This window comes from Mauremys mutica, chromosome 1 (assembly GCF_020497125.1).
Source record: "Mauremys mutica isolate MM-2020 ecotype Southern chromosome 1, ASM2049712v1, whole genome shotgun sequence".
Lineage (NCBI taxonomy): Eukaryota > Metazoa > Chordata > Testudines > Geoemydidae > Mauremys > Mauremys mutica.
The window spans coordinates 221642485-221655002 of record NC_059072.1 but is presented as its reverse complement, the minus strand read 5'-3'; positions in this window follow the sequence as shown (position 1 = coordinate 221655002).

The following is a 12518-nucleotide window of genomic DNA, read 5'->3' as shown; positions in this document are numbered from 1 at the left end:
ATTCGACTTAATTTCTTAGTGTAGACATACCCTAAGACCAGTTTGTGGAAAACATTACGGGAGGGGTGTTGGGGGGGAAGCTGTTGCATATCTTCCTCCAGATTGAGGGAAGGGGCGAATTTCATGAGCTTACGCTCTACAGTTCTCTGTGCAGCCCAAGACAGTATAATTTTGGGTTTACTCTCCAGAGGGGGGTGTGCACTTGAGTAACTGGGCAGTTCCTTAGCTGAACCTTCCCATGCAGAGCTGATCTCGGCATGTGTGTGTGTAGCTGCAGCTGGGTGTGTCCCTACCTGTATGTGTCCTGGTAAAGTGCAGTCTGAAGCCTGGGAAAGGGCTTGGCAGGCTTGCCTCAGCAGTACAGTGTAAAAGGATCCCAGGCTGGTAGGTCAGTTGGGCTCAGTGGTACCCCGAGGGGGAGAAAACCCATCACAACTTGAATAGTATTTATTTATATCTGACAGTGTGCTTGGTACTTTACAGTACACAACAATAGAGACCACAGTGAAAGATGGTGTCTTTGATCCCCTCTGAAATTAAAGCCAAGTACCTGTCTTAAAGATTGTATAACTAAAGAATATATTTCTGATGGGGATTATTTTTGCTGTCTCATGATTTTATAATGAGTATCTAAGCAGATATGGCCCAGATCCATAAAGGCATTTAGGTGCCTAATTCTGATTGATTCCAATGGGAGTTAGATACCTAAATACCTTGAGGATCTGGGCCAAACTTTTTTTTGCAGGGAACTCTGCATGGGCACCATCTACTCTAGCTATGTCATGTAAGCAATCTGCAAAACATTGTGACAGGCTGTTGAAAAGTGAAGTGGTATCAGGTAGTATTAGCACTGAGATGGGGCCTCCATCCATTGCCGCTGATGTATTGTCAACCTCAACATTTCAAAAATCCTGAATCAGGCCTAAAGATGTAATGAGATTGGCTTATAAATCACAAGAATGACTAACAATAAAAATTGCGTTATCTTATGGTTTCTGAGCCTTTAGGGTTCATGCATTCAGGTTTTTCCTATACAACCATGAGGATTAGCAATTTACTTAAACAAAAGGAAAGCTGAGACTCTCAAGTAATCACTGGAGTTCAGGAATTAAGAAAGAAACCAAATATCAGGAGACTCGCAATAAAATTGCAAGAGTGGCAATGCTGCATTATATGATGCTTTAGTGCTACTAGGATTGTCTCCACAGAGGTTTACAAATTATTATTTTTTATTTCTGACTGTGATAAGGAAATTAGACAGTTTCTATTTCGACTACCTAAACTTTCTATCTGAGGAAAGATCTCTATTTCTTCTTCCCAAGGACCTAAAACTTTGTGAGGTCTTTTTTAAATATTCCGGTTATTAAAATCTGGTAAAGTCTCTAGTGCTTAAATGGAATAATCCGATACACAGTAAAAGTCCTGTAACCACAAGTATGTATTTAATATAAGGCTGTCAATTAATCACAGTTAACTCAAAAAATTTAATTGGGATTAAAAAAATTAAAATGCACTTTTAACAACACAATAACAATTGAAATGTTATTCTACAATATTATTGGATGTTTCTCTACATTTTCAATATTGATTTCTATTACAACACAGAATACAAAGTGCACAGTGCTCACTTTATATTATTATTTTTATTACAAATATATGTACTGTAAAAATGATAAAATAAATAGTCTTTCAATTCACCTCTTACAAGTACTGAAGTGCAATCTCTTTATCGTGAAAGTGTAATTTACAAATGCATATTTATTTTGGTTACATAACTACACTCAAAAACAAAACTGTAAAACTGTAGAGTTTACAAGTCCACTCAGTCCTACTTCTTATTCTGCCAGTCACTAAGACAAACAAGTTTGTTTATATAGGTGGGAGATACTACTGCCTGCTTCTTATTTACAATGTCACATGAATGTGAGAACAGGCATTCGCATGGCACTTTTGTAGCCAGCATTGCAAAGTATCTACATGCCAGATATGCTAAACATTCGTATGCCCCTTCATGCTTTGGCCACCATTCCAGAGGACATGCTTCCATGTTGATGATGCTCATTAAAAAAAATGAAAAAAATTAATTTAAACTGACTCCTTGAGGGGAGTATGTATGTCTCCTGCTCTGTTTTACCTGCATTCTGCATATATTTCATGTTATAGCAGTCTTGCAGCATGATGACCCAGAATATGTTCCTTTTAAGAACACTTTCACAGCAGATTTGACAAAACGCAAAGAAGGTACTGATGTGAGATTTCTAAAAATAGCTACAGCACTCGACCCAAGGTTTAAGAATCTGAAGTGCCATCCAAAATCTGAGAGGGACGAGGTGTGGAGCATGCTTTTAGAAGTCTTAAAAGAGCAATACTCTGATGCGGAAACTACAGAACCCAAACTACCAAAAAGGAAAATCAATCTTCTGTTGGTGGCATCTGACTCAGATGATGAAAATGAACATGCGTCAGTCCGCACTGCTTTGCGGGGCCGTCCTTAGGATTTATGGTGCCCTAGGCGGGATTATTAAACTGGTGCCCCTGTGCCTGTCTTGCTCTTAGCAACACAAACATAAGCTTACACAATTGGAAAACTTGCCACATGCATGTTATTAAAACCAGTTTAACTTAATGAAGCACACTGTAATGCTGATGGACTAGCACTAAAGAAGTAGCACTATAGAAAAAATTCTGATTTGACAGAATGATGCAAATAATATAATTTTTTAAATTTGTCAACATTTTATTGGAAATTTATATGAAGAGGTATTGAAACAAGGATTTGTTTTTAATTAAAAGCAATCTTTCTGGCTTTTTGGTTGCAAAATCAGTAATAATGTCATCGTATGACAAAGACAAAGTGATGTCTTGTTTGATTGCAAGAATAGCAAGACCAATCAAGTGTTCCTGACTCTTGTAGAGCAGAGATAGTTTTTAATGAGCTTTAGTTTTGAGAAACTCCGTTCTCCCGATGCTACTGTTAGAGGAATTGTCAGTAGAATACGAGTGGCAATGTACACATTAGGATATATGTCAACAAGTTTGCTGGTATGAGTAAACTACAATGTCCATCATCGATTTTGCATGTGGCAACATTGATGACAGTGTACTCAATTCTTCATACAGTTCAAGTCCATTTAAATCAAAATGATCGCCGTGCTTCAGGAGGCTCTCTAGGTCAGGGGTCCCCAACGCGGTGCCCGTGGGTGCCATGGCGCCTGCAGGGGCCTCTCAGTGCACCTGCGTACTGGCCGGCGGACGAGCATCCGCCGAAATGCCACCAAAATTCGGTAGCATTTCGGTGGTGACACCTTTGGATGACGCTGCTTGCCGCCGATAAGCAGCGTCATCCAGAGGCGTCGCCGCTGAAATGCTGCCAAATTTCAGTGGCATTTCGGCGGATGCTCGTCCACTACCACGGTCCTTCGTCTGTTGACCGCCAGACAAAAAAGGTTGGGGACCACTGCTCTAGGTTCTTGCACTTTGTCATTAGTTGCTCTTGTTTTCCTATTTCGTTGAATTTAGTCCTGCTCAGCCCACCTACCAGCTGAGTGAATGGAACCCCAGGCCGACAGCAGGTTGAGTGGCTCAGCCAGGGTATCAGCCGCCGGCCTGCTCAGCCCACTGCCAGCCTGGGGTTCCTTGAGGGTCCCCAGGCCAGCAGTGGGTGCTGAGTGGGGCCAGTGGCTGGGACCCCAGGTGGCAATGGGGCAGCAGCCGGAACCCCAGAGCAGCAGCGGGCTGAGCCGCTCAGCCCACCACTGCATGCCATCAAAAATCAGCTCGTGTGCCACCTTTGGCACATGTGCCGTAGGTTGCTGACCCCTGCTTTATACATTAGTAAGGAGATGAGCATATTACAGTTGTTGGAGGGCTCTATTTAGCAGTAATAGGGCTATAGGAAAGTCAGTCAACATTTTTTGTTTCTCTGATGAAAACTGGCCCACTCCCTTCCCCATACCAAACTTGACACAAATAATTGTCAACAACTTAATTTTCTGTTTTTGGCTAAGATATTGATTTTTTTTTTTAAATATTGAAATTGAATTCAGGATTGTTAGCAAGCATTTTTGGCTAACAAATTTGTTAAATGACAATCTAAATGGCAACACAGTACTGCTTTCATGCTTGGCTCACTCCCTAGCCTGCTGGTCCAACAGCTGCAGTAGAGGAGGAGGTAGGTGGAAAACTGCAGGACCCCAAAATCCACCTCTTGGGGTGCAGAGTGGCAACAGCAGCAGCAAACCCTCATCTCCGATCACACGCCAATGGGCACCACTGCCAGCCCAACAGACCATGATGAAGTTAGCACAGCATCTGATCTCAGGGACGGGGCACCCTGGAGCCACAGCAGCTCATCCTGCCCTGTGCAGCTCCCCCCGGATGAGATGGATTGCTGCCAGCCCGGGGGAGAGACACACTCCCCAGCTAGGGTGACCAGATCCAGATGTCCTGATTTTATAGGGCCAGTCCCGATATTTGGGGCTTTGTCTTATATAGGTACCAATTACCCCCACCTAGGGTGACCAGACAGCAAATGTGAAAAATCGGGATGGGGTGGGGGGGAACAGGAGCCTATATAAGAAAAAGACCCAAAAATTGGGACTGTCCCTATAAAATCGGGACATCTGGTCACCCTACAGATGAGTTCCTTCCCCTACCCCTACCGAGAGACCCCAGCAGCCAATCCCATCCCTCAGACTGTGCTGCATTCATCTCTCTCTAGGACCCAGCAGCCCTGCTCTTATGTGCTCCACTGCTTCCCACCTGTCCGGGCTCCCAGCAGAGCAGTGCCCCCAGACCTAGTGGTGCCCTAGGCGGCTGCCTGTTCTGCCTATGGCTAAGGATGGCCCTGCGGATCGTTATCAAACATAACCCATCAACATGAATGCATGTCCTCTGGAAGCGTGGTTGAAGCATGAAGGGACATATGAATCTTTAGCTCATCTGGCACGTAAATATCTTGCAGCTACAACAGTGCCATGCATACACCTGTTCTCACTTTCAGGTGACATTGTAAACAAGAAGCAGGCAGCATTATCTCTGGCAAATTGTAACCAACCTTGTTTGTCTGAGTGATTGGCTGACCAAGAAGTAGACTGAGTGGACTTGTAGGCTCTAAAGCTTTAGATTGTTTTATTTTTGAATGCAGTTTTTTTGTACATATACATCTGTAAGTTCAACTTTCATGATAGATTACATTACAGTATTTGTATGAGGTGAATTGAAAAATCCTTTTTTTTGTTTTACAGTGCAAATATTAGTAATAAAAATAAATATAAAGTGAGCACTGTATACTTCGTATTGTGTTGTAATTGAAATTAATATATTTGAAAATGTAGAACGCATCCAAAATATTTCAATAAATGGTATTCTATTAACAGCATGATTAATCACAACTAATCTTTTTAATCGCGCGATTAATCACAATTATTTTTTTAAATCACTTGACAACCCTAATTTAATACACAGTGAAAATTATTCCACTATTACGAAGTATAGTTACCTCATATTCATTCTAGCTGCTGCATGTGCGCGTGCATGCGTGTGTGTATTTGGCATTTGGGTGGGGAAGAGGAGTTTCAGGGAGAGCCAGCCTTCCATTATTTGCCTGGAGTTTTTTAAGTATATTAGGAACAAAAGCAACCCTAGGAATGGTATAGGTTCATTACTAGATGAAAATGGAAACATTATGAATAATGATGCAGAAAAACCAGCAGAGTTCAATAAATATTTGTTCTGTATTTTGGAAAGAAGCAGGTTGAGGTACTCATATCACATGAGGATGATGAAGAACTTGCCAGTCCATTAGTACCTGAGGCCAGGTCTACACTGCAAACTTTTGCTGGCATAGCTATGTCAGTGTGATCCCTGGTTGACAGAGCTGCGCTGGCAAAAGCCCCTAGTGTAGATGCAGTTACACCAGCCAAATTGCCCTTTTGTCAGTATAGCTTATTTCGCTCTGGGAGGCTGGAATACAGTGTAACAGCAAAAGTGCAGTTTTGCTGGTATAAACTACATCAAGTATACTGATGTAGTTATACCAGTAAAATGCTTCTACTGTGGACCTAGCCAAAAGAAGATATTAAACAACATCAGCTAAGGACAACTATTTTAAAATCCGTCAAGTATCAGAGGGGTAGCCATGTTAGTCTGGATCTGTAAAAGCAGCAAAGAATCCTGTGGCACCTTATAGACTAACAGACGTTTTGCAGCATGAGCTTTCGTGGGTGAATACCCACTTCTTCGGATGCAAATAGTAGAAATTTCCTGGGGCAGGTATATATAAGCAAGCAAGAAGCAAGCTAGAGATAACGAGGTTAGATCAATCAGGGTGGATGAGGCCCTGTTCTAGCAGTTGAGGTGTGAAAACCAAGGGAGGAGAAACTGGTTCTGTAGCTGGCAAGCCATTCACAGTCTTTGTTTAATCCTGAGCTGATGGTGTCAAATTCGCAGATGAACTGAAGCTCCGCAGTTTCTCTTTGAAGTCTGGTCCTGAAGTTTTTTTGCTGTAGGATGGCCACTTTAAGATCTGCTATTGTGTGGCCAGGGAGGTTGAAGTGTTCTCCTACAGGTTTTTGTATATTGCCATTCCTAATATCTGATTTGTGTCCATTTATCCTTTTCCTTAGAGACTGTCCAGTTTGGCTGATGTACATAGCAGAGGGGCATTGCTGGCATATGATGGCGTATATTACATTGGTGGATGTGCAGGTGAATGAACCGGTGATGGTGTGGCTGATCTGGTTAGGTCCTGTGATGGTGTCACTGGTGTAGATATGTGGGCAGAGTTGGCATCGAGGTTTGTTGCATGGATTGGTTCCTGAGCTAGAGTTACTATGGTGCGGTGTGCAGTTACTGGTGAGAATATGCTTCAGGTTGGCAGGTTGTCTGTGGGCGAGGACTGGCCTGCCACCCAAGGCCTGTGAAAGTGTGGGATCATTGTCCAGGATGGGTTGTAGATCCCTGATGATGCGTTGGAGGGGTTTTAGCTGGGGACTGTATGTGATGGCCAGTGGAGTCCTGTTGGTTTCTTTCTTGGGTTTGTCTTGCAGTAGGAGGCTTTTAAAATCAGCAGGCCTGAATAACTTGCATCCAAGAGTCCTAAAAGGATGCCATAAACATGACTTCCATGGCAAGTGATAATGTGGACACCACTTGGAAAGAGAAAAAGAGGGCTATCAAGAGAAACATTAGGCAGAGCAATAGAGAAAGAAGTCAAATACATCAACATGACACTCAGAAGCCTGAACAGACCAACCCAAGACTGAAATAAATGGCAGAAACTGGTGGATACCCTGTTCACTTGAGGATGCGGGAGGATAAAGAAAGAAGAAGAATCCTAAAAGAGGTGGCTGAAGAGATCTCTGGCCCCTGAGGATTGTTAATTTTTAATAAATCTTGGAATATTGGGGAAATTCCAGAAGATTGGAAGAATGCTAATATGCCAATACTCAAAAAGGGCAAGCAATGTGACCTGGGTAACTGTAGGCCAAGTTAGCTGACATCAATCCCAGACCAAATTATGGACAAGCTGATACAACATTCAATTGATAAAGAATTAAAGGATAGGAATACAATTAATGCCAGTCAACATGGTGTTATGGAAATAAGTCTTGCATTTATTGATGAGATTACAAGTTTGGTTGATAAAGGTAACTGCGTAGATGCAATATACTTAATCTTTCTGACCAAAAAATTAGCAGTATACAGTATTAATAAATCACATGTCAAATGGATTAAGAACGGGCTGACAGATCTCAAAAAATAGTTGTCTATGTAGAATCGTTATTGAGTGGGGGTATTTCTAGTGGGGTTCTGCAGAGATTGGTAATAGGCTTGATGCTATTCAACATTTTCATCAATGATCAGGAAGCAAATATAAAATCATGGCTGACAAAATTTGTGGATGACACAAATACTGATGGAGTGGTGAATGAGGACAGGGAAGTCATACAGAGTAATCTGGATCACTTGGTAGACTACGTTTTAATACAACCAAACACAGGCGCAGACTTCCTCTCTACCCAGCGGGTGTTCAACGCCCCCCTCCATCCCAGGCCCACCCCCAACTCCACCCCTTCCTCCAAGCCCCCACCGCTGCTCTGCCCCCATTCCACCCCTTCTCCCAAGGCCCCACCCCACCTCTTCTCACCCCTGCTCCACCTCTTCCCAACCCCTCCCCCAAGCGCACCCCATCCCCACTTCTCCACCCTCTCAGTGTCTCCTGCCCGCCATGGAACAGCTGGGAGGGAGGGGAGGAGCTGGCTGCCGGTGGGTGCTAAGCACCTGCTAATTTTTTTATGTGGGTGCTCCAGCCTATGCAACCAAATACAAAGTTATACATCTAGGAACAAGGAATGCAGGCCACACTTACAGAATGGAGAACTGTATCCTGGAAAGCTGTGACTCTAAAAAGGATTCAGAGGTCATGGTGGACAAGAAACCCAACATGAGCTCCCTGTGTGACGTGGCAAAAAGGACTAATATGATCCTTGGATGCATAAACAGGCAAGTAGTGAGTATGAGTAGGGAGATGATTTTACCTCTGTATATGGCATTGGTAAGACCATAGAATTTTGATGTCCTTTTTTTTTTAGAACGTTAAAAATTTGGGAGGGTGCAGAAAATAGCAACAAAAATGATTTGAGGGCTGGAGAAAATGCCTTACAGTTAAAGACTGAAAGAGCTCAATCTGTTTATCAAAAAGAAGATTGAGAGGTGACTTGATTATAGTGTATAAGTACCTTAATGGGGAGAAAATAGTGAGTACTAGAGGACTTTTTAATCTAGGGGAGAATGGCATAACAAGAATCAATGGCTGGAAGCTGTAGCCCCATTAGTCTTTGCAGGTTGAATTGTGTCTGAAGCATCTTGAAATTCTCAAATTTACAACAGTGACCGTCACTACACCACCAGTGTAATCACTGGAACCAACTACCAAGGAAAAGCGTGGATGCTCCATCTCTTGAGGTTTTCTACCAAGTTTGGACACCTTTTTCGAAGTTATGCTTAAAAAAATATAAGCTTTGGTTTAGTCAAACACAAGTTATTGGGTTCAGTACAGGGGTATGTGTGTGAAATTTAATGGCCTATGGTATATAGGTCAGACTAGGTCATATATTGGTCCCTTCTAGCCTTAAACTCTGTGAAATCTACTCTGGGAAGAAATCTGTTTATATGGTAAATTCTCCACCCTCTCTTGTAACCATACCTTACCACAGGCAGGTCTGCAAAGATAGCTACCATAGGTCAGTACATTAACCCTTACATCACTTAGGGGGACATGAAGACATGTTCTGGGTGATGCCAACAGAAGAGGGGATGGAATTCTGGAATCAGAAGGTTCCATAGTAGTTGGTGATGACAATTAGGCGGTACCTCAACCCCACCAGAAGAGCTCCAGGGGGAGGAAGGGGGCAGGTTCCTCTGCGGGAAACAAGCTGCTGCTGCTTGTGGGTTGCTGGGTAGCAGCTAGTGCCAATGTTCTGTTACTAGGGCTCGGGGTTTCACTTAGTTTCTTTTCATTACTGTGAGAAAGTTCAGGAAGGGGAAAGGGGCTTATTTCAGAGCAGCCAATTTCTCCATGGCATGCAGAATAAATGCAGCAAAAGGGTTACAGGAAAATACCCACAGGTGAACAGGGACCTAGATTCAGGTTCCCATCACACTCCTAGCATTCAGGGTTCTGCACAGCACCCATGTATCCAGCATAAGGGTAGGTTGCTCACTAGGTGCCCATCCCTGCCCAATCATTTGTGCCTTCTGCCTCTGTGAGGATATAATCCTGATCTGCATCTTGGTCTGTGGCAGGGTGACACTCACTGTCACAGCACCTCCTGCTGGTTGTCCAGGGAATGAGCTCTTTTCCAGCTCCAGAGCACCCTGTCAGCTGATGTCTCACCTCCTGCTAGCCCATGTCCCTCCCAGAACCCAATGCCCTCTGCCCAGGGGTTCTGCCCACTACAGTACCCCCTCACTCTGTCTCCCCTCCCAGGGGAACCCCCAACTCTCTATCCCCACTGTGCCTCAGTGGCTACTGCCAGTCTCTATTTAGCCCCCACTCACTGGGGCAGATGGCAGTCTGTAAACCACTCATCATCAGCAAGGAGGGTTGGACCAGCTGCCTCTGCCTATTCCTGGGCTGCCCTTGTACCCTTTTGTGGGCCCTTAACTCAGCCTGCAGCCTGGGGCTTTACTAGGCTGGAGTTCCCTCGTTTCCTCTGCTCTTCCCCAACACTGCTCCACCCTAGGTACCCTCTTCAGCTTCCAAAGCAGCCTGGTTCTTCTCTCTCAAGAGCCAGAGAGAGTGTCTCTGTCTCTCAGCCCTCTTATAGGGCCAGATGTGGTATGATTGGGGCATGGCCCCACCTGTGGTTGCTTCCCCCATCAGCCTAGCTTCTCCCTTGCCACAGCCCCTTCCCAGGGCTGTTTTAAGCCCTTCAGGGCAGGAGCAGGGTGACCACTCCACTACATGGAAACTTAAGTGGAAATGGTAGGGCAACTTAAACATTCTCATTAGACTGCAGACTTTATGACCTAAACATTGGGCAAGGGCGGGGGGTAGGTGGGTTTATATTGCTGTTCATTGTTATAAAGCTTTTGATACCAGAGCCACATATATTAGAGTCTGTATGAAAATGGAAAATATTTTTTTTTAAATGTTTGCAAATTTTCCCCCCTTTGTCATTTTGTTTCAGTAGGCATTTTCTGACCAGCTTTATTGTGCATGGTTCATTTTATGGGGAATTGCTTTAGTGGACTGTCCAGTTAACTATTGGTTACTGATTTAAGGTAGAGCAATACCAAATCCTCTGAGTGGCAGATCAGTAAATCTAAAATAATCTCTTTCAAAAATTGTCCTGGTATTCTGACCTCTCCCATCCCAACAATATTTTTACCTGTGCGGAAAGCAGGGTTAGTTTACATGTACACATTATCCTTCAGCACCTATTGCCAAAATAGGCTTAAAAAAATTAGCTTAGGCCCCAGTACAATAATTTATTGTAAGCAGATGCAGCAGTCCAGCTACATGCAACAAGTAGAATCGGTACCTTAATGCAATTTAAAGGAACTATTTCTATGAAGCATTGTGCTTTCGCCTCCATTTTTTTTTCCATGCGACTTTCACACATTTGGAGCTTATAGAGTTCAAAGTACATATCCACTGTATACTAAACTGAGAAATTAATTTGCAAGTGTTATTTAAACTTTTTGAAGCTTGCATCTTGATATGTGAAAGACTAGTGCACAAAATTAAATTTGCGACAAAATGGAAAAAGCCAAAAATATCAAAGTTAAGGGCATCAACTTTGTCTCTATTCTGGCAAGCATATTGCCTAATAGTGTCTCTGGTATTTACTGGTTTGAATCACTTGCAGCACCACCAACATAAACATTTCCCCTTTTTGAATTTTTTAAACTACTATTGTTAAAAGTAGCATATGTAGTACTTGATTACTATAACGGACAAATGTATTTGCGTGATTGTCTTACCAGTTTCTTTACTTTGTGCATGGTCCATTTCAGTTAGCCAAGCCCTTTATATACACTCCCACTGAGTTCAGAGGGCCTACTCATGGGCATAGAGTATGTCTACACTACAAACAAAAGACTCATAGCAGTGAATTTCAGAGCCTGGGTTAACTGATTTGGGCTTGCAGGGCTAGCACTATAAGATAAAAATAGCAGTGTAGACATTGGGGTTTAGGTGGGAGTCTGGCTCTCTGAAAAGCCAGGGCAGTGGGTCTCAGAGCCTGGACTGTCCTGAATGTCTACATTGCTATTTTTAGCCCTGTAGCAGCCCATTAGTGGCCCAGGCTCTGAGACTTGCTATCCCAGGTCTTTTTTGCAGTGTAGAGGTACCCAAAGTTATTCATATGGGTAAATATTTACAGGGTTGGGGTCTTTGCTTACTCATCTTTGACACAGCAACACTGCATTTTTTTAAACAGAACATTTTAATAAATATAATTGTAAAATTGGAAGTACTCAAAATTACATTTAACTCCTTTTTTCTTTGACAGTGTTCTTTAACCTTTTTCTCCCCATACACGTTTATAAAAATGAACTGTAATAGTGTTTTTAGATTTTTTTTCTTCTGTTTTTATATGGGACACCACCACCTGAAGCTATGCCAGTTCTTTACAGGAGGATACAGAACACGTACCATGTGTATTAAAAATCCTCAAGGAAAGTAACTACTACTATTACATGTACAAGAAGCCACTTTCAATATGTAAAGGTCGAGGTTCGGTTTCAGTCCTATTTACAAAATACCAGTTCACACCAATCCCATTATACTGATCGATTTGTTTTCCACTAGGGCTCGCCTGGAATTATCCCGGGCCACCCCCCTCCTCCCGAGCTCCGCTACTCAATCCGATTTTATTTCCACATGCAAAAAAATACAGAACAACCCCAAAAACAATAAAAAAACAAAAACGCTTTAATCCCCCCCCAAAAAAAGCGCGGGGGGGGGGAGAGGCCTGCAAAGTTTCCAGGATGGGCTAAAAATATATTTT